The following is a 24,522-nucleotide window of genomic DNA, read 5'->3' on the forward strand; positions in this document are numbered from 1 at the left end:
CTACCATTCCATTCAACAGTCATAGATCATTCACCACAGCTCACAACCTTTCCTGCTGGCCTGCACTAAGGTGTTCTTCCCAAGATGCACTTGAGATGAGCAGAGAGCCACACTTAGGACATTTTGCTAAGTGACCATAATGAGCCATAAAGCAAGATCAAACAAATTACAAAGAACAAAAATTATATAGACTATAACTGTTACTCTCATTGTTGTTAATGTAATGTAATGTAATGTAATGTAATGTAATGTAACAAAGGGTCACTAATATATCCTTACATTTAAAGGTTAGGAAATACGCCTTGTCTGGCGTAGCTCAGTGGATTGAGCGCAGGCTGCGAACCAAAGCATCGCAGGTTCGATTCCCAGTCCGGGCATATGCCTGGGTTGCAGGCCACAGCCCCCAGCAATTGCACATTGATGTTCCTCTCTCTCTCTCTCTCTCTCTCTCTCTCTCTCTCCCCCCCTCCCTCTCTAAAAATGAATAAATAAAATCTTTTAAAAATCTCTTAAAAATAAATAAACGTTAGAAAATACACTTCTAAACGACATTGCAATCAACAGTCGTTGATACTCCACTGGAATCAATCACTTTTCCTGCCAACCTGCACGAAGGTGTCATTTGCAAGAATGCCCACGAGATGGCAGCAGTGTGCACACTTAGAACACTTTGGAAATGACCATATTGTACCTTCCATCAGTTTTCAACCAACTTTAAGACTGAAATTATAAAAAACACATGTGTCGCCTCATGGCTGCTAATGTAGAAGTCAGAAAGAGAAGATAACTAGAAAGTCCTATCATTTAAATGTAATGAAAGACACTTCGTAAATAATATTCCATGAACCCTCGGTAGATAATTCACTATCGCCAATGACTTTTCCTACTGGCCTGCATGAAGCTGTTATTCCCAAGTTACACACGAGATGGCAGCAGAGAGCCACACTTGGGACATTTTTCAAAGGGACCATCCTGTGCTAAGGCTAAGTTTTAAGAAATTCCAAAGGACTGAAATTGTATACAGTACGTTTCTTTCTGTCATTGCTGATAATATAGAAATCGGGAACAGAAGGTAACTACTAAGTCCTGATGCTTAAAACTTACTAAATGCACGTCTCAATAACATTGCAATCAACATTCATTGATGTTCTCCTGCAGTGAACCACTTTTCCTGCTGACCAGCTACTAACTTGTCATTCCCAAAAAGGCCCACGCGATGGCAGCAGAGATGCACACTGTACTATTTGCTTGGCCAAAAGGTTCATTCGGTTTTTAGGTAAAGACACAATGAGACGTTTTTCATTTTCACCAATAATTTCATTGAACAACATATTCACCATCTTGTCCCACTATTCTGCCAACTTTGGGGCATCTGCATTATTCTATCTTCCCAAAAGTTTTTATCTTTTAGCCAAGCCAATATAAAGACAGTTTCAACAACCATCACGGAATTGAAATGACATACAATATGTTTCTTAAGTGCTCCTATTGCACTTCAGCCAGAATTCACTACAAATGGGTGACTGGGAAGACTTTTCACTACAAACGGGTGACCTTTTCAGCCCTGGCGGCATAGGTCAGTGGACTGAGCACGGGCTGCAAACCAAAGCATCGCAGCTTCGATTCCCAGTCAGGGCACATGCCTGGGTTGCAGGCCACATCTCCCAGCAACCTCTCTCTCTCTCTCTCTTTCTCCCTCTCCTCTCTAAAAATAAATAAATGAAATTTAAACATTTTTTAAAAAAATGCTTCTCAAGCACACTTGGAACTTCTTTAAGAATGACTATATTTAGCTATAAAGCAGATTTCAACAAATGTCTCACAAACTATGCTTACTGTTCTCTTTGCCATTAATCTGGAAACCAGTCATTAGGTAACTAGAAATTCCCTATATTTAGATGTTTTAAAATACACTTCTAAATACCTTCCCAAAATAAATCACAGAGTAGAAAATAATTTGCATAGAAAAATAATAAAAAGACTGCATACCAGACCAAGATCTTTCTGGTTTCAAAAATGATAAAAGCTTCAAACTGTTTCTCAACCAAAGGTGATTTTTGCCCCCAAGAGGACTTCAGGCAATGTTCTCAGCCATGTTAGACTGTCCTCAGTGGAAGGGAAGCAAGGGTGTCAGCAGTGAATAGAGGTATTGGATGCTAATGAGCACCTACAATGCAGGGGACAACCCCCCTCCCCCAGAGTGAATCCTCTGGACCAAAAACTCCATAGTACTGAGAATGACAAACCCTGCTCTATATCATGAAGACTTCATTAGAATACAAACAGTATGTCCTTTTGCATCCTAGATCTCAAAGGCTGCCTTTCTTGGAACAGAAAGCCTGAAGCTGAAACTGAAAGAACAAAAAATACAAGCCATCTTGCAAATGTCGGGGAGAAGTGTCCTAGGCAATAGTCAGGAGGCAAAGGAAGATCTGTCCACTTAGGAGACCAGATCACCCTGTGATTACACACAGTAGTCCTCTGAGGATCCCTGCTTCTTTCCATTGCTCACATATCAGTTTAATAACTGATTTCATAATGTCCCTTAGAACAAATAGTCTTACTCTGTTAGATTCCAGATTTCACCATCTCAGGTTTTCCTCTTTGAAAATGTGGACATTTGCTATATTTTGTGTTCTTCAGATTACCTGCCCGGAGGCACCTTTCCTGTCACAAAATACTTCTGATTTCTAGAACACTGTGCTTCCAGGCCCCTAAACTCATTTAAAATGCTAAGAAGGATGTTACTCTTTTATTTAGTCATTAATATATTTATGAATATCAAGGAGAATTTTTCTACAACCATGTAATGATCATTACTGCATGAGAGCAAGTTTACCTTCATAACTCATGAGAATCAACTGAAAAGTATCACAAACAGAATTTAGTGCAGTTATAGGAAAATAACATTCAGAAATAAATATGTAGAGATACTAAGTTACAGATATAATTTTATTTGGACTCAATACCAACAAAACAGGTTTTTTAAAAAACCTGGAAATAACTTAACAGTAGATGGGATCTGTGTGAAGAAAATTGGAAATTGCTACCAATAACAGAAATTTTAAAAAATGAAAAATATCATCCTGTTCTTGGATTTCAGAAAAAACACATAATGACACCCATTTACCAAACTTGTCTATAAATGTAATATAATGTAGATTAATATAGAAAAGTGGCCCCACAGGAAGTGGTCAGTTAAATTGAGGCCTGAGATGTATACCGCAGTCTGGACCCCTTTCCTGTTCCCCACAGGGTGGCTGTATCTGCCCCCCACCCCCCCTCACCTCATAGCCCCCACGCAGCTCACCTCCTGCCCCTGGACCGCCTTGCTTGCATCGCGTTAGCCTGTGAGCATCACCTCGTGACCATGGAGACAGGCGCCAGCAGCGCCTAAACTCCAGTCTGCGGAGTTGTTTGTCTCTCTACCAGAACTGCCCGCCCCTCACACCTGCCAGCCTAAATACGCCTCCCACCCAGCCCCACCCACATCTGTGGCCCCCTCTCACCTCCAGCCCAGTCCTGCCTCTGACCTTAGACAGACCACACCCCTTATCTGTAGGTTTGATTTATAGTGGTCCATTTAAACAAAAGTAGCCAGGAATCAAGTATACTAGTGGACATGCAGTTTAATGCATACATTAAATACATTAATGTAATGAATACATTATTAATACATATACTTTATGTACATAACACATTATGTATTTTTAATAAGACATGGTGTGCATTATATATTAATGTACATAACTCAATAATGTAATGAAATACATTAAGTAACGAATACATTAATAACATATACTTCATAAAATGAAAGACAACTCTGAAAAAGAACTTCTTTGGACAGTACAAATAAAATACACAAACTGGGAGAAAATATGAATTACCTAAAACATTGGGGATCAAATGTTTTGACAGAAGATCAAAAGAGAAAGAATATGAAAAGATACATAGGATGGTGCAAAAGTAGCTTTAATCAGAAACATAAATCACATGAAAATTACAGAATAATATGCAGTAGACTTCGAGGTAACAAGCATGACTAGAGGTGATGAGTGCTTCAAAAAGCTTAATTGACCCAGAAGATCCAAATGCACCATGTACTTAATATCATAAAATTAAATTATATAGAACAGAGACACAAACAAAAATTTATAACCATAATAGATTTAACAAACCTTTCTCATCTGAGATAGAGCATACCTCTTTCAGAAACAAGACACCAGCTCACAAAATTTAGTAAGGGTATAAGAAACACCATGAGCAGCAAATTGGATTCAACATTCACAAAGAACCAACCGACTAGACACAACTTTTCCTGCGGACCTGCACTAAAGTGTTATTCCAAAAATGAACACAAGATGGCAGCAGACAACCACACTAGGAGCTTTTTTTTTTTTTTTCCATTGACCTTATTGTAGTAAGGATCGTTTCAAAAAAAGTAAATGAAAGGTAGACTGAAATTATATAAAGTATGTCTCATGCTATCATTGCACCTAATCTAACAATCAGTAATAAAATATAACTAGAAAGTCCTTACATTTAAAAATTATAAAATACACTTCTAAATAACCCGCAAATTAAATTACAATTGCAGTTAAAAAATAATTTGAAACGAATGATAATAAAAATAGTACATAAAAAACACTCTGGGAAATTTGTATTGATAAATCCACACATTAGGGACAGAGCCTGAAAATTCACAAATTTTGCATCATCTTACAGACCCGGAATAATAAATTAAATCCAGAGAAAGTGGAAGAATGGAAATATGCAAGTAGTGATGTCTGGAAGGGTATACACTTTGTTTCATGAAATGATTTTTTTATTGTTATTCTATTACACTTTCCCAACTCTTCCCTTTTGCCCTCCTCCACCCATCCCAGCCCACACACCCCCACCTTCTTTAGAAGCATATATACTTAATATAACAGCAGATATTACCTGTTTGGGTAGGATTTTCAATTATTTTTATTTTTATATATACTTTAAGTAAGCAGCAGCAACAACAAAAAGGCCGTCTCCGTTTGGGCTTAAAAAGTACTACAGGAAAACACAGCATAATTTAAAAATAATAATAATAATCTAGTCTGTTGTGGTGACAACACCAGAGGCCTTTTCTTTGCTCACCCAGCCTGATCTCATTGTTCAGAGGGGCTCCTTTTCCAGTTTTCACTTCTTCATGTGCAAATGCGGCCGGCAGAGCAGTGGAAATGAAGGTCTAGATGAGAAGTCCTATAGATGAGCAGAGAAGCCTTAAGCAGCACAGCAGGAGAGGGAGTTTCCCCCAGGGCTGCCTCACCTCAGGGCCTCCTCACAGGTCTGATGCTACGTAACTAAGAAGCAGCACTACTGAATTGATACACAGTGTTGTTGATGGGAGAAACCTGGTTCTTCTTGCTGACGCATGTAAAGAATTATATATCAGCAAACCTAATAGTATGTAATCAGTTTATTATTGGCCTGTTCCCATGGAAGAGAACAGGACTGGATAGAGTAGGGGGTGAAAGGCAAAGTTTCAGGGCAAAGAGAACAAAAGCAAGAGTGGCTGAAGACCAGGGTGGCAAGCCCCTGGTAGCCTGATGCCAGGTGGTCAGAAGCCTTGTGGCCTGAGAGCCAAGAACACCCCAATCCCGAGAGAGAGTGAGAGAGAGAGAGAGAGAGAGAGAGAGAGAGAGAGAGATGGCTTTGTTCTGAAGACTTATATAGTTGGTAGGATGGGAGGAAAAAAAGTTACTAATTGATTAACGGGTAAATGCAGTGCCAGCTTTCCCGGGGGAATGTGACTACCCACACTTAGGTATGTGTGGGGGTCTGTTAGCCCCAATTCTTATCTTGCTCCAGACCCTATTTTTTCACCTTGTTGTAAAACAAGTATGTGACAGGAGGCAGTTAATTAAAATTGGGGCACTTTCCAAGGTCATTTATGGACTCTTTCTGTAAGCATCAGGGACTCCCTCGTAAAACAGATAGTGACCAGAGGTAGGCAATTAACCAAAGTTGTTTTATGGGCTCTTTCTTTGGTCACCGGGGACCCTCTCCCACATTCAGGCCTTGGGATGAAAGTTTCAAGGCTTTCTTTCCCAGATACTGGAAATGTTACATAGAATTTCAAGGACTTTCTTTCTTGCTAATATAGTGTTTCTTGTGATATTGAAACACCTGGCAATATTATCAGAACAGGCTTAGGACTGCTGAATTAGTATGTGAGACTTGTCTCCTTCCTCCTCCCTGCCTCAGTTTACTATTTATTCTACCTAATTGGTAAAAGGTGTTTCCTGGCAACCAGGCTGATAAATGCTGGCCAGTGACAGTACTGCAGTCTCCGAGTTCTTCCTATGCTGTCTCCTGCTTCAACAGTGTGAGCAAACCATAATGTAACAATTTCTCTTCTACTGAAAACTTTATATGTTATTATATGTGTTGGATAAAATACATGGAACATACTTCATTTCATACACAGGGAAGCATAACTAGGGGAAAATTTTAATACTTTTCTTTTCATTTCATGTGTTAATTTGAAAGAGAGAGAGACAGATTTAGTTGTTCCCCTTATGTATTCACTCATTGGTTGCTTCTTGTAAGTGCCCTTGTTGTGGAAAATCCACCCACACTCAGGAAGACAACGAAGCACAAACTTTATTATGCGCGCTCGGGGCTCAAGGGGGGGTTAATTCACAAATCCTGAGCCGAAAAGGCTGGGTTAGGGGTCCTTTTTATATACCAGTTACACAGGCAGAAAGTGAGGGGGAACCAGCTGCTTGAAAGCAAGCATTCAGAAGCAGGGCAAGGTCAGTGGCCTTGAGATAACATTACGTAGCAACGTTTGCTAGCCGGCTCCTTACCTAAAAATAACTTTTACTCAGCTTTTGTCCCAACAAAACTTGCAAGTGTTACAGAGAGCAGTTACAGAGAGCAGTTACAGAGAGTTGCTTTTCCTGCCACATTCCCCCCTTTGATGCTATAAGGTGTTTTATCCCTTTTAGCATCACTAATACCTGGCTATAAGGCTGAGGTCCTTGGGAGGGTTACTTTACAACTGCTGATAGTGGTGTTGGTAACACTGGAGGGCTAGCACTGGGGCGGCTGCCCTACAAGTCACTGTAGCCCTAGGTGTGGGACTAAGGTCTGGAGGATGCAGGGTCCTATATGCCTGACACCTCCAGGTCTGGTACTTTACGGTCCTGGATGTTACTCCAGTACAGTATACCTTCCCTCCCCAAGTGCAGAGGGATTGCTGTGGCTGAACGCAACCCAATGGCATGTCAGTGGAGAAGCTGAAAGCTGACCCTGGGAGATAGTAAGAGACCACTCTACCGCTGAGCATAATCCTATGCCTGGGGGTATTACATTTGCAGGCTGGGGCTGAGACAGGGGCCGCATTTGTTAAGCAAAGCATACAATAAATCCAAATACAGAGATCAAACAGAGACAAACTATTTCTAGGGTGGCCCGCTTTGCAGGGATTCCATTCCTCGGGGGCCACAGTCACTAGTCCAATTGTCAATGCTCCTGCGAAGGTGCCAATTAAAGTCAGGTACCCTGCGGAACGGTCTGTTTCTTAGTGTCTTTTTTTACTGGTTGGCGTCCTCCAGTGTCTTAGCATGGGTTTTTGCCACAGGCCTAGTCCTCGGGTCTTCGGGATCTGCTGCTGTCTTGGCCCGGCTGCAGTAGATCCAAGGGGTGACTCCTGCAGCAGTAAGTTTGTCCAGGGCAGTCCAGTTTTCTGGTCTGCATACTCGGCGACTTTTTTGCCCTTAACCATATAGCTGCTTTCATCCATGTAGTGGGTGACATCAACATCAGCTTGGGCCAGGGGCTGGTTTCGGAGGTCTGGCTAGCTGGCGTGGACCTCTTGGGTTACTTTAAGACATTCTTGGTCCGGCTTTCTAAGTTCTGTCAGTAAGTAGGTGGCTGGATTCACTTATTTCATGGTCTTAACATGCACCCTCGGGTTTCCTTGGAGGATGCCCTGGTATTGAGTCAGTCTGGGGTTCGACAGCCACTTATGCCCCTTGCAAGAGGGTTATGGCAGCAGTGACTGCCCTCAGACGAGGTGGCCAGCCGGTGGCGTCATGGTTCAACTGCTTAGACACGTGAGCCACCGGGTGTTGCCATGGTCCGACAGGCTGGGTCAGGACCCAAGGGCTACCTTGTTTCTCTTGTGGGTATACAGATTAAAAGGCCGCCCCGGCTTTGACAGTCCAAGGGCAGGAACATTACTGAGGCACCTCTTAATATTTTGGAAGGCTTTTTCTTAATGTCCAGACCCTTCAAAGCCTGGTAGTAGGGCCGAGTTCCACAGCTGCAGGGTGCAGGCTGGCTTTTCCTCAGGAGAACAAGCATTTTTCTTAGAAATCAGACAAGGTTCTGGAGGGCGTTGGAAACTCTGCCATTTTCTGTCCTCGCCCCTGATCACACCATGAGTACTTCCAGCAAGCCTGGTTGCTGAGCTCTGCACCTGGTGACATTGCCAGAGCCGCAAGGGAGCTTGTAGGCCACTGGGGCAGGCGAACCTGACAGAGCAACATGAAGGGCCATGACAGAGGACTGTGTGGACGGCTGTAGAGGCACTTCAGATACACAGCGTGTGCCCTCCCGGCACCATTCCTGGGATGGACCTCCAGGAGGAGGTTGTCCGTGTACTGCAGAATTGTCAGGTCTGTCCCCCCTTAATGAGGGGTCTCCTGCTAGGGCTTCCCCAAATAGGGTTGGGGAGTTCTTAAATCCCTGGGGCAGTCTAGTCCAGGTCAACTGAGTCTTGACCACTGGGTGTGGATCTTTCCATTCAAAGGCAAAAATGGGTTGGCTGGAAGGTGCCACAGGAATGCAGGAGAAGGCATCCTTCAGATCAAGGCAGGTAAACCACATTACTGTTGGGGGAAGCTGGCTCGGGAGGGTGTACGGGTTCAGGACCACTGGGTGGCGGCTGTCGGCTGCTTTGCAGACAGCCCACAGATCCTGGACAGGCTGGTACCCGCTCCCGTCTGGCTGCTATTATGGGTCTGGGCAGGTGTGGCCTCATGTTATGGAGCCAATCTTTTCCAAGCTCCCACTCAGGGGATCTGCCTCCCAGTCACATCCTGGGCAGGGGAGTCTTTCTTTACCTCCCTGGCCCAGAGCATGGCCACAGCCATATAGCATATCCAAGTGACCAGCCAAAGGCTATAGGTATGTTAAATGACTATGCCATGGGTTAACTGTAAAGCTGTTAGTGTACAAAACAGCCCCGCATATTTTGCTCTGTGTGTCCCTGCCCAACTTACACCTGTGGGAAGGGGTGAAGACATCTTCAAATTTCCCAGACACCTTGAGTTATGGACCCCGTCCCAAATGCCCATTTGGGGTCCCCCCTCCTTGGCTGCACCCTGTAACAATTTTTCATTTTAGATATATACCCACTTTAAATTCTTTTAAAGGACAATGGACGAAGGTCTCATCTTCTTGTAACTGCTTCCGGCTGGAAATGGACGTTGTTTTACCTACCTGTGTGTCTGGGGTGCCCTGAAAGGGGGTGCAGCACGGAGGGAGTCCTTCCTGTAAGGGAAAGGGAAAGGACCTTACAGAATCCTGGTCAGTTGGCTGTTACCAGGAAGTCGCAGGCTCGGGGTCCAAAGGCTGGCATTATTGGACCATTGGCATCTGGTTATATTCTGGAGGTGACAGATTTGGAAAGAGTTGGAAGGCACAATTAAATCATAACCATTAAATGACAAAGGCAGGGGCTTAGGTATGGCTTATCTGGAGGAAGATGTACAAGGCATGCTACACTTATCCAAAGCTTTTGTGGTCTATTATACTTTACTCAGGCTGAGGGAATATATTATTATTTCCCTCCTTTCAGATATCTAAACCTTTCCTGTTTAAGCCACTAAGGCAGAAAAGGGAAAATCAGTTTTAAAGTGAAGCCCACAGATCGCCCAAACTGCTTACTAACCCAACCACTTAGTTTAGCAAAACCATTGAGCTCCAGGGGGCGATGATGAAAAATGGGCCCCTTAAGTGAGGCCTATATTGCAACCAACCACTCAGATAATGAAGTGATAGGCATACGTCCTATGAAAAGAGAACACACAGGTTAATTTACACAATAGTCCCCAAACCAGTCTCTGTGCCTGTGACACTGTCTTTTGGGAAGGCATTCAGTTGCAAGGTCTTTCCTGCAATGACATTCAGCAATGGCAATTGGACAGGTCCTTCATACCTGTAAATAGTACATTTTGATGATATTACAAAACCAGTTTTAACCTTCAAATGAAAACAAACTGTTAAGACAGTTAGCTGCCTTATTCTGATGTTTAATACTGAGCACTGTGATTTTCCTTGAACCATAATTTTTCTCCTTAAGATCACCCTCACTGTTATTAAAGGGACTACTTTGAGTTCTGTTTTTTATTTTGACTGTTTGTTTGCATAAACTCACCAAGAGCAGCCTGAATTACTTATGATCTTTAATTCTGCTTTGCTGGAACTCACACAGGGAACCTTCAGATTGACTTCTCAGTCCGCCCCTCAAGGCACAGAAGCAGAGCCACATCCGCCATCTGGCTTCGCCTGTACCGGTTGTTTCACTCAAATCCTTGAGGCTTCCGTTGTGCTTACAGGTTCCTTTTTGTCTATCTTTCAGGAAAGCAACCTTCGTTCCTTCCCTGGAAAGACTGGCACGAACCGCACAACCAACCAAAGTATCAGGCTTTTCTCATGGGCTTACGCTAGCTTCACAAGTCAATCCCAGTTCCTCAGGGCTTTCCGGTGCCGACCAGAACCCATACATGCCTCCTTCAGACGTGACGTTCTGGTCAGAGTCCTGGTTAACAAAACCACTGTTAACGACTGGTCTTATTGGTCTTATGCAAAGAAACCTTATGTTTTCACTTATTCCTTAGGAATGCCAAATTCTGGAGGGATCAGGTAGGGAGAAAAATACAAAGCCTGAAGGAAAAACTTTTCCTTTCTGATATTTACTGGGCTTCTTAAAACCTTTACTTCCACAGACTTATGCAACATTTACAACCCTTTTATTTTTTCATACATTTTCTGATATCCACCAGGAGTGTATTTCTATGCCTTATGCATTGTATTATTAACTAACATCACATAATTCCAAAACTTTTACTTTTCCATTTATCTTTACAGTTTCCCACAGACCTTCTTCATTTATATATATATATAAATTATTTACTTTTCTACAGAGTGTGAAGTTTTAACCTTCCCTGGAATCCTTAATTTCCTTTTCAGAGCAGATGCAGAGCAAAACCCAAAACACAGAGTTTCCAGAACAGTACACAGGTAGGGCCATTCTCTCGCACAGAGACATGCTCCTTCAGGCCCGGTCTTTTGGCAGAGACATGCTGCTTTGCCTCCGGCTGAAGCACTTATCAGCCCCAAATGACCCTTCCTGGGTCCCAAGTGGCAAAGGCATCCTCCCCAACCGGTTATAGGCGACCTGAAACAGATTTTAAGTACAGAGGGTTTTTGATCAGAAACAACACTGCTCTTTTCCCACAAAACCAGAAAACAAATAGTTGAGGTTTCCTTTACTCCAGGTTTAAAACTTTACATTCTTTATACATAATTTTACTCATTTAGATTTGACCATTATTCTTTTCAATGCTGGTTCCTTTCCCACTCTGGGAAGGACAGCCGAAAGTCCCTGGCACTGCCGGTACCTTCCACTAAAATCCCCTAGATTTGCAGGGACGTCCTGCAGTTTTCTGAAGCGCAGACCCTGCAAACACCCTACAGGCCAGATGTTTTCCTTAACTTCAGTACATGTCCTTCAGAGCCATCCTTATCAGAACCAGTTACACAGAGAACCGGACGGATGCAGTCTGGAGAGGGCCCTTAGCCTGGCACCTTGCCCAGTTCCAAGATGGAGGGGCTCTCACGTGACCCCTCATCCAAGGTGATGACAACCATGCACCTCCACCCTGGGGGGAGGGGGCACTCACGTGGCTCGTCCTCCATCTTACCCAAAATGGCGGCACACCCACATACGTGCAAGATAGTACTGGGGCAGAAACCCCCCCAGCCCATGATGAATTCTCCCAACTGACGCAGACAAACAAAGGACAAGGGGATCTTTCACACGCCCGCCGCAGGTGGGGGCCCAATCAGACTCCGTAAGCCTGGCCGGGCCGTAGAGTCACAAACACATTCACACACAGTCAGTCACCAGTTCTCCCCCGAGTAGGAGTCTGATGGTCTGGGTCTTGGCCCAGAGCCCTGCATTTTCCGGTTGGGGGGTGATCAGCCCCGCTCTGGTACTCCAGTCCGGTCCCCGGGGCACTCACCGATTCCTGAGTGGCGCCTCCGACAGTCCGTGGTTCGTCTCTCGCCTCTGCCCAGGGGTTAGAGCGGTCGGGCACGCGGCACGGGAGTCTCCGCACGGGAAGCCTGGAATCACCAGGGCACGTGCTCCTCCCCTGCGGCAGGGCTCCCCCGCCGACTCCCCCGGTCGCCTTCACCGGAGGCAAAATACCTGCTCACGTGAGGGGTTTCCCGGCCAATGCACCAAAATGTTGTGGAAAATCCATCCACGCTCGGGGAGATAACGAAGCACAGACTTTATTACCGGGGGTGCTCAGAGGAGAATCACCCCAAATTCTGAGCCCAAAAAGGCTGGGTTGGGGGTCCTTTTTATGCACCAGTCACACAGGAGAAAGGGAGGGGGCCAGCTGCTGAGAGCAAGCATTCAGAAGCAGGGGCGAGGTCAGGGAACTGCAGATATCCTTACTTAGCAACGACTGCCAGCCGGCTCCTCACCTAAAAATAACTCTTACTCAGCTTTTGTCCCACAAAACCTGCGAGTGTTTCGGAGAGCAGTTTCCTTTCCTGCCACACCCGGACCGGAGAACGAACTGACCACCTTGGCATGCAGGCAGGACACTGCGACCAACTGAGCTACCAGGCCAGGGACACTAGGGGAAAATTTTGAAAAGTGGAGTTTCTGGGTCAGAGGGTATGAGGATGTTATTTCTGGATAGCTATGTTCAAAATGATCACTGGGAAGTCTGCACCAAAGGACCCTTCCCGGAGTCTTTCAGAGCAAGGACGCTGCACCTGCTTGCTCGTCAGCCTCAGACATGTCAGGAGTCCTCTGGATCCCCATATGGGCCACCAAACTATGTGGACCTTAAAAATAGAGCAGTCAGTTATTTTACCGGCAGATAAGGGGTTTGCTCAGAAACAGTAAAAAATTGCAGTTTAGGTCAAGCAAGGTGTAGCAAAAACCACAGGCCGGCTCCACAAGTAAAGGAGAGGAGCGAATTCCACAGGGAGAAAGGAGGAAGTTGGGAGGGGTCACGTCAAGTGAAAGTGCGCTGGAGGAAAGCATCAGTTCAGGGGGACGACGGCTTCTCTCAGGGCTGAGGTGCTGGGGAGTCGGCTCCTCCTGGGAGCACACGGTCCTTCTTCATAGCCGCGGAAACCGCCGACGTGGTCCTCGCTGCCGGACGCGGACAGGAGCTCGGGAGACGCAGGGCAGCCAATCCCCGCGGGTGGGGCGGGTCTTCCGCTGGCCGGTCCCGAACCAGGGGGGTCAGCCCCCCTACCCCCGTCCCCCCTTTCAGCTTCTTCTGGCCGCCCATTGGCGGGCAGGGCCCTGGGATCGCAGCGCTGATTGGCGGGTTGCTCCCACTCGGCTATCCGGGCGGGAACCTCGCCTCGGGCACCCTCACTCCTGCCGAGGGCGGGAAGCCCAGGAGCCCGGAGAGGACCCTCCGCCGCGGTGAGCAGCGCGACAGAGACCTGGGAGACGGACCGGTAAGCGGGGGCCCTGCCTGTGCAACCCTCAGCCCGACACCTTCCAAGCCCAGCCAGAGAGACCCCAGATGCCCTCATCCCGAGGGGCCCAAACCCCTTCAGCACCGAGGGGCCCGCGTCCCGCTAACCCGGAGGACCCCACGTCTCCTGACCCCCAACGCTCAGACCCCCAAACAGCCTGGAACCCCAGTTCCCCTCAGCTCGGGGCGCCCTTCCTGCAGCTCGCCCACCCGGAAAGACCAAATCCCCCCAAACGCAGAGACCCCGAATGCCGTCGTCCTGGAAACCGACTCAGTGGAGGGGACCCGGAAGCCCCTCGTGAGACGCCCCAACTCCCCTCAGCTGCGGCGGCCTGACCCTCTCCCCCGGGACGCGGAGTGTCCTCCCCCCGGAAGACGCAGATCGAGTCCTGAGGGACCCCGAGCCTCTCAGCCCGAGAGACGGCAGAGTGCCGGATACTGCGCCTGCGCCTCGTGCGGGCTTCTCGGGACCCCGGGGGCGCCTGCGGGCCGTTCCGTGGGAGAAGCGCGTTTCCTGCCCCTCACAGCCCACCCAGCTGACAGGGGGGGGGGGGGGGCCTCAGACGCCCACGTCATGGCCTGCCGAGCCCGCGCTGAGGCGGCACGCGGGGGGCGGGGCACCCTGTCCGGTGGGTCTGCGGCTGCGCGGCCCCGCCCTATCCAGCCCCTCTTCCGGCAGGTCCCAGGTAGCGCATGCGCAGGTGTTGGGCCCCGCAACCTGGCTCAGGCGGCTCCATGCGCCTGCAGCTCCCTCCCGCAGGAACACCGATTGGGGGAGTTTGCTCCTTCGAGTCAGAGCGGGGCTGGCGCTGAGTTGACCGTGCGGCGCTCACAGCAACTCACTGCAGAGGCTCCCGTCCCCTCGGAGCCAGTCCCACGGGCTTCCTGGGGCGTGTCCCTCCCCCACACTCTCTGCTCCAGGACAGGGGTTTTGTCTCTTCCCAGGTCTCAGGGCCCCACCACCGGCTTTCCTGTGTCACCGCCGCAGGCAGAGCACCGAGCTGCAGGAGGAGGACCGTGAGGACTCGGATGAAGAACGGGCTCCGAGGCAGCAAGGTGAGCGGCGGCGGGAGGAGCCAGCGCTGCCCTCCCGACTCGGACCTGGTGTGGGTCGGGCGGCATCTCAGGACGTCACCAGGGAACAGGTTTGCTGGTGCAGCGAACAAGCAAGAGGCACAGCAGTGTGTCGCACAGTGAGGGGCTGTTCCCGTAAACTTTCACGTGGGCAACGTAATCGTCTATATTTATAGATGCATTAGTAAGCAGTAAATGTGTAAGAACATAAAGTGAGCGAGAAATAACTAATTCAGAAGGGTCGTCATCGCAAGAGAGGGAGGCGGGTCTGGCCGGTGAGGGATGTCCCCACACCTGGCTGCGCGATGGCCCGCATGGAGACGGACGGGCGGGGACAGTGTTCACCCTGGTGATGACGGGAGCTGGGGGGAGGGCCAGGGTCGGGAGGGGTTGATCACCGTGTGGTTTCCTGATGTGGTCCCATGTTCCGTCCAGTATCGTGAGTGTTCGGAGGGTGGGGTCCATCCACTTTCATGGGTCTGGGGTTGCAACACGGCTGAGGTCAAGATGTGATCTTCAACTTCACTGGAATTCCCTTTCTGGGGTCAGCACACTGTGGGTGCTGACCGGAGTCTAATGACTGAGGAAGGGCGTGGGTGGCCGGTATGTGCACTGGGGAGTGGGGGGGGTTGGGGGAGGATACCAGAGAAAGGAGGCCGGGTGGTCCTGGTGCCCTTAGCCCAGACAAGGCCAGTTTGAATGAAGACAACAGGACGGAGAAAGGGTTATGTTGAAGACATGGAGTTTCTGTGCAGTTAGTTTTACTACTTTTTTGTCAGGAGAGGACAATTTATTCTTTAATAAATGTAACAGATGCTTTATGAACAAAGGGTGAAGCATGGATGACACTTTGCCTATTTTTTTAAACATTCTAATGAAATTAGTGGATGGCCCCAATAGAAGCCTAGGCCTTAATGAACAACAGAAAACATTTTCCAATCATCCTGGGATTGTTCTTGGACTGCTCTCATTCAGAATTCTGTGTCCCTAATAAGAATCTCCAGCTTTTGCAAGCATTTACCAACCAAAACACAGATTTCTGATCATTTTTCAGTGAAACCTTCCTGGGTGGCCTGCAGAAGGGAACAGAGTAAACACCAGAATGTGAGTATTTCCCAAATCCTGTTGACAACAAAATTTTCCTCATGGATAGAAATGCAGGTAAGAGCAGGGAAATACAGAAAGTATCCTAAGAACTGCCACCTTCTTTTCCTGTTCTCTTCAACACATTGTCCAACATTATCATCCTTTTTTAAAGATTTTATCTATCGATTTGTTTAGAGGGAGGGGAAAGGAGGGAGAAAGTGAGGAAGAGAAACACATGCAAGAGAAACATGAATAGCTTGCCTCTCACATGCCCCCAACTGGGGGACCTGGTCCGGCTTGTGCCCAGGCATGTGCCCTGACCGGGAATGGAACTGGTGACCTTTCAGTCTGCAGGCTCAGTTCACTCAGACATACCAGCCAGGGCTCATCATCATCTTAATGGTTACCAACTACAGCAACAGTAGTAACTACCAGTTGTTTCAGTCTCACACTGTTTCAGACGTTAAGAGTTACATGTGAATACACTCACTTAAACATTACAACAATCTGATGAGGTACATACTATAATTGTCACCATTTATGATGAGGGAAGTGAGCTTTCAGAGATACAGAAATGTTTGACTATATGTCTAAGATCTCAATATCAGTGGTACTGCAATCCAACCCATAGTTGCTTCTCTAAACCATTTACAAACTCATTGAAACTTTCATAGTTTTACCCTGGCCAGCATGACTCAGTTGGGTGTCATCCTGCAAAGCAAAAGATCGCTGGTTTGATTCCTGGTCAGGGCGCATGCCTGGGTTATGGGCCAGGCTCCCGGTTGCAGTGTGTGAGAGAGGCAACTGATCAATGTTTATCTCTCACATTGATATTTCTCTTCCTCTCTTTCTACCTCTCTTCCCCTCTCTCAAAAAATAAAATCCTTTTTAAAATTAAAAATATAACTTTCATAGTTTTCTAAATTTTACATTGTCTTATCCATATGTCATTACATCATTCATCTGACTGATGCTTTCAATCAAAGTTCTCTGCTGTGCTGAAGTGAGAGATGCACTAAGACCCTCTGACTAAGGAAAGCGTACAATGTGCAGGCAGTTGGTACAGTGGATGGTCCCAGGTGAAGAAGAATGTAAAATCCCCAGGATCACGACCTCAGACTATAATCAGAGAAAGCATCTCTCACCCCTGAGGAGCTTCAGGTTTGATGATTGAGGAACAACAAACAAAATGACTTAAGGTCTTCATAAAGCTTATACACTATTCAACAGAAACTCATCTGTCTGGAAATCATTTCAAATGCCACTTATTATAAGGTAACCACTTTTTTCTCTGAGGAAAAGAGGATGGCCACTCTCATCCTGTTTAGAATTGTTTTTTCAGGCTGCCTACCTCTGCCTTGTGAGCTCTTTGAAGGCCTGGTTCATACCTCAGACTTCTCAGAAGTCACAGGCCCACATCAGGGACCCTGAGGGCCCCCAAATGTTCGCTGAATGAATGATTTCACAATTACAAGTTAAACTAGAAGATGATTGATGAACACTGAAGGTAATTTTTGTGAGATTTTAGATATGGAGAGAGCTGAGGGGTAAATTGATCGCAGGACTGTAATATCACATTCATACAGAATTACACAATTCACAGAACACTTTAATCAACAACATTTAATTGCACATTCACTGTAACATTAAAAATTAGCTTTTTATATAACAGGAAACTGAAGACAACTAACTACTTCTACAGCCTTATCCTTCACTCTCAACATTATAGAGACAGTTGAAAGAAAACAGCCATAAGGTATGAGTTCTAATCTTGGGTTCATTACCCACATTGGCCCTATCCCCTCTAATATTCATACTCCCTAGGTATTTCCAAGGATTGAAGTATTAAAGACATGCATGTAAACTATCATAAGCCTTAAAAAATTAAATACATGTTATCTTTTAATATGTGACTCTTGTATTGAAGGCAGCATCCAGGGTGCCATTAAGCAATGAATATAGTTTGAAGGAATTATCAGGAACAGCAAATTTGATGACTGCAAGTGACTCAGAGCATCCCCAGAAACCAGTGTCCCCTCCTGGAGAAGCATGTGCCTTTGTAAAGCACACTAGATGAAAATCGGGTAAGAGAAAATAATTTGAAAATGTTCCTCAAAGTCCTACAAAAGGTCTGATAAGTATGGCCTAGGTCTGTGGGGCAGACTTTGGATGGGCCTGGATTTAAGCGGGGCTAACCTGAGACTGAAGTTAGCAATGGAGCTTTGGGCAAATTCTCTGAGCTCCTGGATACTAATGTGTAAAGTGAAGATAAAGATACATCACTCATATATTGCTTGAAAACATTAAATTACATTTAAAACAATTGACACATGCAACTTGTCCAATAAATCCACTGTGATAATAGCAACCATACTTCATTGGTGTTGTGTGCCCAGGCCTTTCCTCAATGCCTAACACATAATGTGCATCTATAAATATTTGATGAATGATTGAAGGGTGGCAAGTTAAACCTGGTAATGGGAAGATCTAGAAACTAAAATTTAATCAGTCCTCTGTAGTTAGTGTGGAGTCTTAGTCTTCTGAACCAATAGTTAACTGAGTAAAATACCAGAGTATGCAAAAGGACAGGCGATAGTTTGATGGGAGGAGATTGTGTTATCTGAAAAAACAGGAACTAACACTCCAGACCCCACCAACCTTGCTCACCTGCCCTTCTCCAACTTAGAACTCAGGACAAAGGAGATGGTCATGAAGATGTACAGCCTACAGGAAAGAAAGGACTGTGTGTACCAAGAAGTCACCGAGCCCCAGGATGATGACTACCTTTGTAAGTGACCCTCACTAAGAAGCATGTTATGCTACAATAATTTCATCTAGTCCTTTGGTCCCCAAATCATTCCCATCCTCTAGCAACCTGGAGTAAAGGAATGAGTCTCAATGATGTCAGTGCAGGACCCCTTCTGAAGCTATTTGTGTCCAGGAACAGGCGCTCTACCTTCCCTAACCCCTGTTGCTCTCACCTCCAGATTGTGAGAAGTGTCAGAACTTCTTCATCGACAGCTGTGCTGTGCATGGGCCCCCTACATTTGTAAAGGACAGCGCAGTGGACAAGGGGCATCCCCACCGCTCAGCCCTCACCCTGCCCCCTGGGTTGAAAATCGGGCCATCGGGCATCCCTGAGTCTGGGCTTGGAGTGTGGAATGAGGCAACTGCCTTGCCAGTGGGTCTGCACTTTGGTCCTTATGAAGGACACATCACAGAAGATGAAGAGGCAGCCAAGAGCAGATACTCCTGGCTGGTGAGAACTCTTTACCTCTTTCCCTGTCCTCCGGCTTCCCACATTCCTTCTGAGGCTTGGAGGGACCTCATCTCCTATATTCTAGACATGGAGGGGACAATGTGGTTAACTCTGTACTGACTGGACTTTACATGAACACAGAGCTCCTGTTTAATGGTCAGACGGTAAGTGGGAGCAAAGTGGTACAGACACAAAAGAGTGGCTCCTCCCTTGTGGCCTCTTGCTCTGTTTGGACAGGTAGACTCGGATGTGTAGGCAATTGTAGGGAACTGTTTCGAATGTCGTGGAAATGTAGCTCAGCCCTCATGTGGAAAGCCAGTGGGGTGCAAGTGGCACACGGGACCACACCCACAGATAGGTTTTCCCGTGGGGAATCAGGCCTGCATTGTACCCAGACTGCTGTGAGACGTGCTTTTGCTAAAACTCCCTCACCCTGAATTCAGGCAGCAAGGGCTTACTGTAACTTCCTAAAATCTGAGCAAAACCTCCCAAGTATGGAGTGTGACCGGTTCAACCACTTTTCCCCTTGGTCTGCAACATCCTCTCTTTGAAGTTATTAGCAACATTCTTTACTTGGTTATCCTTAAAAGGTAATCCCCTGCACTAAAGCTGTACATAGTAAATAAGGACTACCCTCCATGTAATGTACCCAGAGAAGCAATAAAAGCCTGTCCTTGCAGGGACTGGGCTCTCTGGCCCTCTTGCCCTCTCACAGAGAGTGTCCATGCCGACTGTTATTCTCCACAGGACTTCTGTAGTCCGTGTGTATTTGTTCTCGAGCAGCCACAACACACATGGATCCTGCAGGCCAGGATCCACCACAGGCAATGAGTAAGGAAAATATCATGTGGTCACAGGTGGCAGTTGAATCCCCATGCAGGTTGAAGGAACTTTGATGACAGTGGAGTAAAATAATTCTGACTACTACACCTCCCCACTAAAAAAAAATTAAAAGGTCTTTAACTTTTTTTCTGAAATGTAGATCACCAAAGGGAGAAACTGCTATGAGTATGTGGATGGAAAGGACAGATCCTGGGCCAACTGGATGAGGTGAGGTCAGCAGGTCTCTGGGTGCCAGAGGGGACTCTCATCCCCCACAAGCCCATATATCTTTCCCTCTCGTCATGCCTCCCTCAACAGTCTCCCTTAATCCTTTTTCCCTTTTTTTCTCTATACAGTGTTCTTTCATTTCAGGGTTCTTTTAGGAAAAAAGTAGCATATGTCCTCAAACTATAAAGTTCTCTGCTAGATACAATCTGGGTGCTGGAAAGGACCTTGAAGAGCCTAGCTAGATACAACAGGGACACTGGATTACACTTTAATTTATCAAATGAACATTAATTAAGCACTTACTATATTCCAGTTTAGATGAAGGAATACATTACTTACAGATCACACAACCCATGTCCTTATGAAAGACTTCTTGCAGACAGACATAAAACAGCCACTTTTAGAAACATTTAACTATAATTTCCAAGAAGTTCACAGTGTCAAGATACCACAAAAAAAGGGTGGCCTAAACTTGTGAGGGCAGCAAACCATCCCAGCCTCACTTCAAACTGGAGCTGGGCTCTGAGGCCTGCAGAGAAATGGTCATGGGCCCCTTTCCTGAGAGGGGCTCTGTTTCATCAGGGATAACAGAATGTGAATCAACTACTATTGTTCTGTTTCATTTTACTAAGACAAAAAGACCTCCAATTTTCTATGGTCACCTTGGGCAGGCAAGTGAATGGTACCCTAAATAAAGTGTGGAGGAGTTGAGAAAGGCCTCTTGGGAGAAAACAGACATGGGCTGAGTACTGGATAATTAGTGAGCTAATTTAGAAGCAGGGCCCTAGATCAAGCACCATGTTCTGTGGTGTGAGACAATTTGATTGAGAGCTTGGAGATGCAAGATATCACTGGGTATTATGGCCAATCAGGGTGGAAGTTAAGTCTAGATCTGGGTTTTAGGAAATGGTATTAGGCAGCATTTGCACTGCAAGCAGGACTTGGAGATAAGAATTCACATGACATGCTGACAGAGGCTCAGACACTGAACACAGATTCCCCAGGAGCATGAGGGGCAGTGGGCAATACCAGAGCCTAATGGGCCTTAAGAATCGGGGAGGAGCTGGACGTGGATGTGACAGGTAGTGGGAACTCATCACCGTGGTTTTCTTTCCCTTCATCTGCCTCAATTCCAGGTATGTGAACTGTGCCCGGGATGATGAAGAGCAGAACCTGGTGGCCTTTCAATACCACGGGCAGATTTTCTACCGAACCTGCCGGGTCATCAGGCCAGGCTGTGAGCTGCTGGTGTGGTTTGGGGACGAGTATGGCCAGGAGCTGGGCAGCAAGTGGGGCAGCAAGTGGAAGAGAGAGCTCATGTCCAGGAGAGGTGGGCACCACTGTTCTTCAAAACAGAAAGAAAAAAGAGAATTTTCCATAGAAATATTCATGATCCAACTCCTAAGTAGAGTAAAGTCCACTCTAAAGTCAGTAAAGTTTCAAATCACATGCTGCAGAAGTTCACAATGCAATCATATGCCTTTGACTCTTAGGCAAAATTTTTATATTTTTTATTTTTAAAATATTTCATGAGCAAAATACACAACCACTCATAGTGCTGAAAGACTGAAAGGCAAAAAAGAAGTTTTCAATCACTTACCAGTTCTCCCACCAAGGCAGTTTTTCTGAAACTTTTATAGCTGGTGGTTGTTATTGTTGTTCATTTTCCTCCATACTTCTGAATAAAATGTTTTTGTTTATAGGCATTCATTATTTTTTAAAGATTTTGCCCTGGCTGGTGTGGCTCAGAGGATTGTGCACTGGCCTGTGAACCAAAGGGCTGCTGGTTTGATTCCCAGTTGGGACACATGCCTGGGTTTTGAGTCAGGTCCCCAGTAGGGGCCATGTGAGAGGCAACCACACGTTGATGTTTCTTTCCCTCTCCCTCCCTCCCTTCCCCCTTTTCTGAAAATAAATACATAAATCAAATCTTTTTAAACAAAATTGTATTTATTTTTGCAGAGAGTGGAAAGGAGGAAGAAAGAAAAATCAATGTGCAAGGGAAACATTAATCAGTTGTCTCTGGCACACCCCCAGCTGGCCCACAACTCTGGCATGTGCCCTGACTGGGAATCGAACTTGTACCCTTTCAGTTTTCAGACAACACCCAACCCACCAAGACACACCATTCAGGCAAGGCACATTCATTCATCATTTCAGTGAATTGTCGTGTGAGATCCTACTCTGGTGCACAGCATCCTAGGACCTAGAAATACAGATTAACCTGAGGGTGAGAATCACTACTCTTGAAGGACCTGAGGGAAAACCAGGCACACGTGCTTAACATGTGCATACCACTACACAGTGGTTAGTGCTTTAGAGATAACTGATCCAGGACAAGTGCCTAGAGATCAGTGTGAGGGGAGGTGCAGTATGGCAGGTGGTCTGGGAAGGGCTTTCAGGAGATAACATTTACAAAATTACCTGGGGGCAAATGATCCCAGGCAGAGGGAGCATCTAGTGCAGAGAAGAAAAGAAGGGGCGTTGAATTGGCTGAGGGTCACTCAGGTCTCGTCTCAGCACAGAGGATAAGAACGGAGATCAGATGGATGCTTAGCAGCCCTGAAGTGCAGTGTTGGTAATGTGAGTTGAAACCCTGGGGACTTGCCTGAGTTCAAGTGTGCAGTCATCAGCTGTAGAGTGGTGTGTTCTCTGTTCTGATCATGCTTTGTTAAGTTTTAGAAAATAAACCCCAGTGGGGAATCCCCTCAGAGATCACTTCATCTCCAAGTGGCATGGTGGATTGGCCAGAGACAGGAGTCGGGCATGTAAGATGTGTGGTTGGAGAAATATTTCGAAGGAGGACTTCTTAGTGTATTTGAAATGGGCTAACACTGAATGAAATGAAGCATAAACATCTGGTGTGAGGCTTGAGGAAGGACTTTTTAAAAAGATTTTATTTATTTTTAGAGGGGAAGAGGGAGAAAGAGAGGGGACCATTAATGTGTGCTTGCCTATCACACACCCCCTACTGTAGACCTGGCCCACAACCCAGACACGTGCCCTGACTGGGAATCAAACCTGCAACTCTGCTTCACAGGCTGGCACTCACTCCACTGAGCCACATGAGCAAGAGCAGGAGGACGTTTCATTTTGCTGTTTTAGAAACCAGAGAGAAGCAATGCCTAGTTGGGGCCTGTGGTTTTCATTTTTAACATGACTTAGAAGATAATGATAGAAGGGAAAGGTCACTACAGTTCCACCCACACAGGGAGTGAAATGGCCTCTCATGCTCCTTGACAGCCCCTAGTCTGGGCAATATTAGAAAAGACCCTTGCTGTGGGCTTTCTGAATTTCTGAAGGAGATTCACTGCAAAAAGGAAAATAGACCGGAAGTGGACACTTTGTGGGAGACAGAGCTTGTGTTGTCACCACAGTAAGAAAAATTCATGGGGCAGGTCTAACCAGGAGACTAATCATGTGGCCCAGGCATTCTCGTCAACATCTGCCCTGACCAAACCTTTCTCTTTCAGCAGAACCAAAGCCAGAGGTCCACCCATGTCCCTCCTGCTCTCTGGCCTTCTCCAGTCAGAACTTCCTCAGCCGACACATGAAGCGTAGCCACCCCTCTCAGAGTCTCCCGGGAACATCTGCAAGAAAACACCTCCAAGCAGAGGAACCCTGTGCAGAGGATCAGAATCAGCAGCAGCAACAGACTAGTACACTTGGCTGGAATGATAAAGCTGAAGGTGAAGAGTTCACAGAAAGGTCTGAACCTTTGCCTGAAAGGATCAGTCAGAGGAAAATCTCAAGACCCTTTCCCCAACCTTCCAAAGAACGAATGAGGAGCTCTAGTGAACATGAGAAAATGATGGAGGAAGAGCCCCGTAGAGGCCAGAAAGAGAGTCCAGAGGACACCGACAAGGTATTTTTGAAAACAGGAATGCCAAGAATTATAACAATCCATCATGGAGGGTGTTGGCAAGGCTTCAATGATGGGTCACAGCTCATCACACACCAGAGGACACACTCAGGGGAGATGCCTTATGTTTGCAGGGAGTGTGGGCGAGGCTTTACACGGAAGTCATATCTCATCACACACCACAGAACACACACAGGAGAGAAGCCCTATGTTTGCAGTGAATGTGGGCGAGGATTTACACAGCGATCACATCTTGTCTCACACCAGAGGATACACTCTGGGGAGAAGCCCTATGTTTGCAGTGAGTGTGGGCGAGGATTTACACAGCGATCACATCTTGTCACACACCAGAGGACACACTCCGGGGAGAAGCCCTATGTTTGCAAGGAGTGTGAGCAAGGCTTTAC

General features: G+C 46.4%; 1 pseudogene; it reads left to right on the forward strand.

Annotated features, from left to right (window-relative positions):
* LOC123807683 overlaps nt 1–24,038 on the forward strand; it is a 41,107-nt pseudogene extending 17,069 nt beyond the window's left edge.
* The last annotated feature ends 484 nt before the right edge of the window (nt 24,039–24,522 follow it).

This window comes from Phyllostomus hastatus, unplaced genomic scaffold (genome assembly GCF_019186645.2).
Source record: "Phyllostomus hastatus isolate PE091 unplaced genomic scaffold, TTU_PhHast_1.1 phas_contig_150, whole genome shotgun sequence".
Taxonomy (NCBI): domain Eukaryota; kingdom Metazoa; phylum Chordata; class Mammalia; order Chiroptera; family Phyllostomidae; genus Phyllostomus; species Phyllostomus hastatus.